The 6,288-nt window shown below is 42.1% G+C and overlaps 1 pseudogene; it reads left to right on the top strand.

The window, feature by feature from the left end:
- Window positions 1-2,989: 2,989 nt before the first annotated feature.
- On the top strand, window positions 2,990-3,923 carry LOC101539761 (putative olfactory receptor 8G3; annotated as a pseudogene).
- The last annotated feature ends 2,365 nt before the right edge of the window (window positions 3,924-6,288 follow it).

Here is a 6,288-nt window from a genome sequence, read left to right as displayed (position 1 = left end):
AGTTGTGTGACTTCTGTTCGTAGCTTTGAAATTTCTGCTCTCATTTCTTCCTGGATTATCTTGATGGAGCGTTCCAACGCGGCATCCATATCCTCCCTTAATTTATTGGATGTTCGCTCCATAGTTGTGTTGAGTTCATGAATCATCCTCACAATTTCCTCTCTGAATTCTCTATCTGAGAGGAGGGTGTATTTCTGGGAGGTCGCTGCTGAGGTTAGTGAGATATTTTCTTGGCTCTCTCCTAGTGGTGGGGATTTTCTCAGTTTCTTCATGTTGTTATCGGCTTTACTATCTGGAGCTCTCGTTAACTTGGGAGGAACCTCGACTAAAGATTTTTGGTTATGCTCTTTTGACAAAGTACTTTTCCGTGCAAGTTGATGTGTTCATTAACAGTTTTTGTGAAGTTAGGATAGGCTAGGTTAGTTGAGTATCAACATATAGTAACTAAGATGATGAGGGAGTTCTTCGGAGAAATGAGTTCAATCAATTGTAGCCAAAGGACAATGCGTGGAATGGTAGAAAAATATCTGCGGCCGCATTAGCGGCCGCCGCTCTGGAAACAGGCCACGCCCACTTTAAGGCCACGCCCCCAAATGACAGGACACGCCCCTAACCTTTTCGAACACGGGAGGGCGGGATCAGGCGCGGTGGGCGAATGACTGGGACCTGCCCGGCGGGGAGGGGGTGCTCCGAGCTGTCCCGCTGCCGCGGGCGGGCACGGGACGCAGGGGGCGCTTTTCCAGGTGGCACAGGGTCTCCAAGGGGAAGAGCCAATATACCTGTCGGACACGGGAGGGCGGGATCAGGCGCGGTGGGCGAATGACTGGGACCTGCCCGGCGGGGAGGGGGTGCTCCGAGCTGTCCCGCTGCCGCGGGCGGGCACGGGACGCAGGGGCTGTTCCTCTCTTTCTGACTCATTTCACTTAGCACGATACTCTCCATGTTCATCCATTTATAAGCAAACTTCATGACTTCATCTCTCCTAACAGCTACATAGTATTCCATTGTGCAGATGTATCAAAGTTTCTTTAACCAGTCATCTGTTTTAGGGCACTCGGGTTGTTTCCATATTTTGGCTATTTTGAACAGTGCTGCAATGGATATATAGGTACAGATGTCATTTCTACTGTGCTCTTTTGAATCCTCGTGATATATTCCCAGAAGTGGTATTGCGGGGTCATGTGGAGGCTCAATTTCTAGTTTTTGAAGGACTAGTCCATATTGTTTTCCATAAAGACTGGACCAGTCGGCATTCCCACCAACAGTAAAGGAGGGTCCCTTTTTCCCCACATCCACGCCAGCATTAGTTGCTTTTGTTCTTTTGAATGTGTGCCAATCTCTGTGGTGTGAGATGATATCTCATTGTTGTTTTGATTTGCATCTCCCTGATGACTAGTGGTATGGAGCATTTTCCATGTGCCTTTTAAACGCCATTTGTATTTTTATTTTGAGGAAACTTCTGTTCATTTCTTCTCCCCATTTTTTGATGGGGTTGGAGGTTTTTTCTTCTACAGTTCTACAAGTATCTTGTGTATCCTGGATATTAATCCCTTATCAGATGGGTATTGGGCAAATATTTTTTCCCATTCTGTGGGCTCTTTCTATATTTTGGTCACTGTTTCTTCTGAAGTGCAGAAGCTTCTTAGTTTGATGTAGTCCCATTTGTTTATGCTTGCTTCCACTTGCATGGTCAGTGCTGTTTCGTCCTTAAAGACACTTTTTGCTTCAATGTCATGGAGAGTTCTGCCTACATTTTCTTCTATGAACCTTATAGATTCATATCTGATATTGAGGTCTTTAATCCACTTTGATCTGACTTTTAAGGCACAGAAATTTATTAACTAGGGGCTTCATTATTAAAGCTGCTAAAGAACCTAATGAAGTAGATTTCATAGTATAGAGGAGACAGAGTGGAAGAGAATATTGCTTAAGAAATTCAATGTGTAAAAAAATAAAAGGCTAGGGCCACAGATAGTCCAGAGGGTACAAAGAGTGTGTGTGTCCTGTACATGGCTGGCCTTGGAGAGATCCTGAGCACTTTCATCACCCCAAATTGACTTTTATTGATTTTCTGATCATTCTATTTGCTATTTCTTTAAATCTTACTTTACCTCATAATATGAAATAAATTTGTCATATTCCTGCGAAAGAGGTAGGCTGGGTAATGGGTGGGAACTTGGGGATACAGGTGGAAGGAAAGGGACGTTGATGTGGGATTTGTATTAGAATGTTGTATGCCTGAAATAACTCTATTATGAAGAACTTTGTATATCACTCTGTCTCAATAAACATTCCTGAAAAATATTTTTATTATTAAAAACATATCCAGTACCACAAGTGGTATCCACTATGTGTCTCAGACTATAGATGGCTGTGTTTATCATAGATAGTATTAACTATTATTATGGTAAAGTGAAATATGCTACTTGTGATGCATAATTTTAAGATATACAATAAGAAATAGAAGGAAAGAGGATTCCTAAAAATAGCATTAGTACTATCCACATTGTGATGGATTAATAAAAAGCAAATATAGGGGCTGAAGCAATGATACAGTGGGCAGGGTGCTTGCCTTGCTTGTGGCTGACCTGGTTCAATCCCCGGCACTGGACTCATGGTCTACTGAGTACTATTAGGAGTGATCCCTGAGCGAAAAGCCAGAGTAAGCTCTGAGCATCACCCATTGTGGGCCAGTAATCAAAATATATATCAATAACATGAATTAAAAGTATAAATAACAAATATAGGAGTTTCCTCATAATTTTATAAATAAAATTAATTATGAGGTATTAAGTCCAATTTCTTCTATTGCTGGATGGGAATAACATCCCATCCAGGAAAGAATAGGAGATCCCTGATCTATTAATGCCCCCTGATGAGGACTGACTTTCCAGAGTGATTTTTCACACACACATTTATATGTTCATAAGCACATAAACATTCATTTATGCTTTTATTCTTTAGAATCATAGGTTCTACTGAGAAGTCAATGGGCGATGGAAATGATTCCACAGTGACTGAATTCATCCTCACTGGGCTGACTGACCGGCCAGAACTCCAACTACTGCTCCTCCTCCTCTTCCTTGGAATCTATGTGTTCACTGCAGTGGGGAACCTGGGCATGATCATCCTCGTCAGCCTCAGTTCTAACCTCCAAACCCCCATGTACTATTTCCTCAGCAGCTTGTCCTTCATTGATTTCTGTGAATCCACTGTCATTATCCCCAAAATGCTGGTGAATTTTGTGGCTGAGAAAAACATCATCTCCTATCCAGAATGCATGACTCAGCTCTATTTCTTTGTCATTTTTGCTATTGCAGTGTCACATGTTAGCTGCCATGGCATATGACCGCTATGTTGCCATCTGTAGCCCCTTACTCTATAATGTCATCATGTCCCCTCACATCTGCTTCCTGCTCACCATGGCAGTTTATATTTTGGGCATCATTGGCTCTTCAATCCATACAGGCTTTATGTTAAGACTGTCTTTCTGTAAGGCCAATGTGGTCAACCATTATTTCTGTGATCTTCTTCCACTCTTTGGAATATCCTGTTCCAGCACCTCCATCAATGAATTGATACTTCTAATCATGAGTGCAATTAACATTATGGTCCTTTCCTTAACTATCCTTGCCTCTTACACCTTTATCCTTTCCAGCATCCTCCGCATTCGCTCCACAGAGGGTAGGTCCAAAGCCTTCAGCACCTGCAGCTTCCACATCTCAGCTGTTACTATTTTCTTTGGTTCCTTGACCTTCATATACCTGCAGCCATCATCTGTGAACTCCATGGGCTAAGGGAAAATCTCCTCTGTGTTTTACATCATCATTGTGCCCATGCTGAACCCCTTGACCTATAGTTTGAGGAATAAAGATGTCAATTTAGCCCTGAAAAAAATCCTGGAGAGTAGAAAACATTCCTGAATAGACCGTGTCTACTAAACTTATGCCAGAAGTAGTTTGCTTGATTATATATGTGATGTAATAGATTTACTGTTGAATTTGAGAAATTCGGTGCCACTTTCCTAAAGAGCACATTTCCAAATTCCCCTAGAGGACACTTTTCCTTTGACTCTTTACTTATTGCTTATTTATGAATAAGTACTAGGAATAAATTTCCACAATCTTAGGAGTTAAATGAATGATAGTTTCGTGTTTAGTATTAGCACAAACAAGAGCAGCAGTGGTGATGGGGTGATTTTGACTGGTTTTGATGATAATAACCCACAATACAAAGCTTTTATCATTTACCAGGCTCTGTATCCAGACTGTGACGTGAATAATTTTATTTACTATTTTTAGAATTTCCTCAGGGCAAAATCTACATTATTATCCATCTAATCAAGATTAAATTAAGTTCATTTAGTTTGTATAGATACCCATGCTCTTAAATATACTGAATGATTGATCAAGCAATTCATGTAAGAGTCTGACTCTGAGAGTAATGGTTTCATTCAGAGGAACAGTTGGACTCCAGGTAATTTTAGGAAAATCTATGTATTCCCCAAGAATTCTCTCCTAATATGATTCTATTATCTTGTTCCACAGACCATCAATGCTATTCTCATTTTATATTATGTGCTATAGTGAAAATGATCAAAATCTTCCAAATCTGTGCTGATAAAATAATATTAAAAATGGAGATTAAGTATAAAGGTTTTATAGACTCAAATTATTAGTCTTATGGTCTTTGTTTTTTGGGTGTTCTTTTGTTTGTTTGTTTTTGCTCTTGGGGGCACACCTGGTGATGCTTATGGGTTACTCGTGGCTCTGCACTCTGGAATTACTCCTGGTGGTGCTCAGGGAGACCATCTGGGATGCTGGGAATCCAATCCTAGTCAGCCGTGTGTGAGGTAAATGCCCTACCTGCTGAACTATTGCTCCAGTCCTCAAATTATTAGTCTTGACAACAGTAATTGGTACAAAAAAGCAGAAAAACATCATTGCCTTATATTTATTTATACCAGCAATGTTTAACTATTCATGAAGCAACTTTTAAAGTATAACAAAAATCCTACACAGCAGAATCAATTTCAGATGGTTCATGAGATTTTGCTCCATAATTTATAGATAGTTGCTATTTCATGTCAATATTATCCTTAAACCATCTCTTCTATTCTATTCTATTATTATTTTTCTGCTTATGGGCATTTTGTATCCTATAGCATGATTTCCCTTGAAATTTTGAATTCTCAATTGTCTTCTCTCTTTTCCCAATTCAAACCATACTGCTTATTAACAATTGCCAGATTGCCAGGTGTGATCCAAAAAGAAAAATAAAACCAATTGCCAGATCAATATTATACGTTTGATAGCCTGTAGTTTCCAAATACACTGCAATGCTTTATATGCATATAAGCAAAAATGCATGGTCTTGATGCAACCTGTCACAACTTAAGAGACAGGACCCCCATGGGGAAGGACAAACTTAACTAACCTGAGACCTGAGGAATTAGTCTGGGATTTATGGTAAAAGCCTTGCTCTCAGAGGCCAGAGAATTGAGTGTGTGTGGGGGGGTGCCCGTCCCTCTAGCACCCAGCCCCACGGGGGAGAAACTGTATGAGTCCCCGCAGCCTGAAGTGCACACCAAGTGCTGGAACATTCTTAGCCAAAAAATGGTGCTGTCCTTCAACCTGCTCCCCGTTTCCACACCAGTGGAAGCTATGTGCCGGCTGCCGGCTCAGGCATCCTGCAGTATGAATCACTTCAGGCCCTGTGTTCTGGGCCATCCTGGGCCTGGCCTTGGCCCCTTGCACCCAGACCTGCTCCCTGGCCTGGAGGTCGGGACCCATCAGAGTCCCCCCGGCACCTGCACCCCAGCCCAGGGACCCCGGAACCCCTTTGGTCCCAGGCTGCTGGCCAGACACTACTTTTGTTAACTTAAACCCTGGGATCCTGTACTGGGCCGGAGACTGCTAGAAACAGGCCCACGGGACCCCCCATCTTCCTGGAGAAGACACACGGCACTTGGCCACATTGGCTCTGGGGAATGGTGAATTTTTTTTTAATCTTGTCTATGTATTGTCATTCTCTCAGAATCATGTCTGTGGTGATTAACACTTTGGAGATCTTTTAACTTATTTGAAGGAACCAGGTGTGACCTTCGCCTGCATGGACCTAGCTGGAGATCAGCTGAAAACCTCAATAAATTCACCAGAGAAACACCAGGACCAGGTGTTGCCCGCCAGAACCAAGTTCCCTTTACCGGGAAGAGTCTGTCCTTCGGGGCCAGGGAAGGGGTCCTGTGGGACTCCCATAGGTGTTCGTCTCTCAGATCGTCACTTGACT

This window comes from Sorex araneus, chromosome 3, assembly GCF_027595985.1.
Source record: "Sorex araneus isolate mSorAra2 chromosome 3, mSorAra2.pri, whole genome shotgun sequence".
NCBI lineage: Eukaryota > Metazoa > Chordata > Mammalia > Eulipotyphla > Soricidae > Sorex > Sorex araneus.
This window is presented reverse-complemented; position numbering and strand designations above follow the sequence as displayed.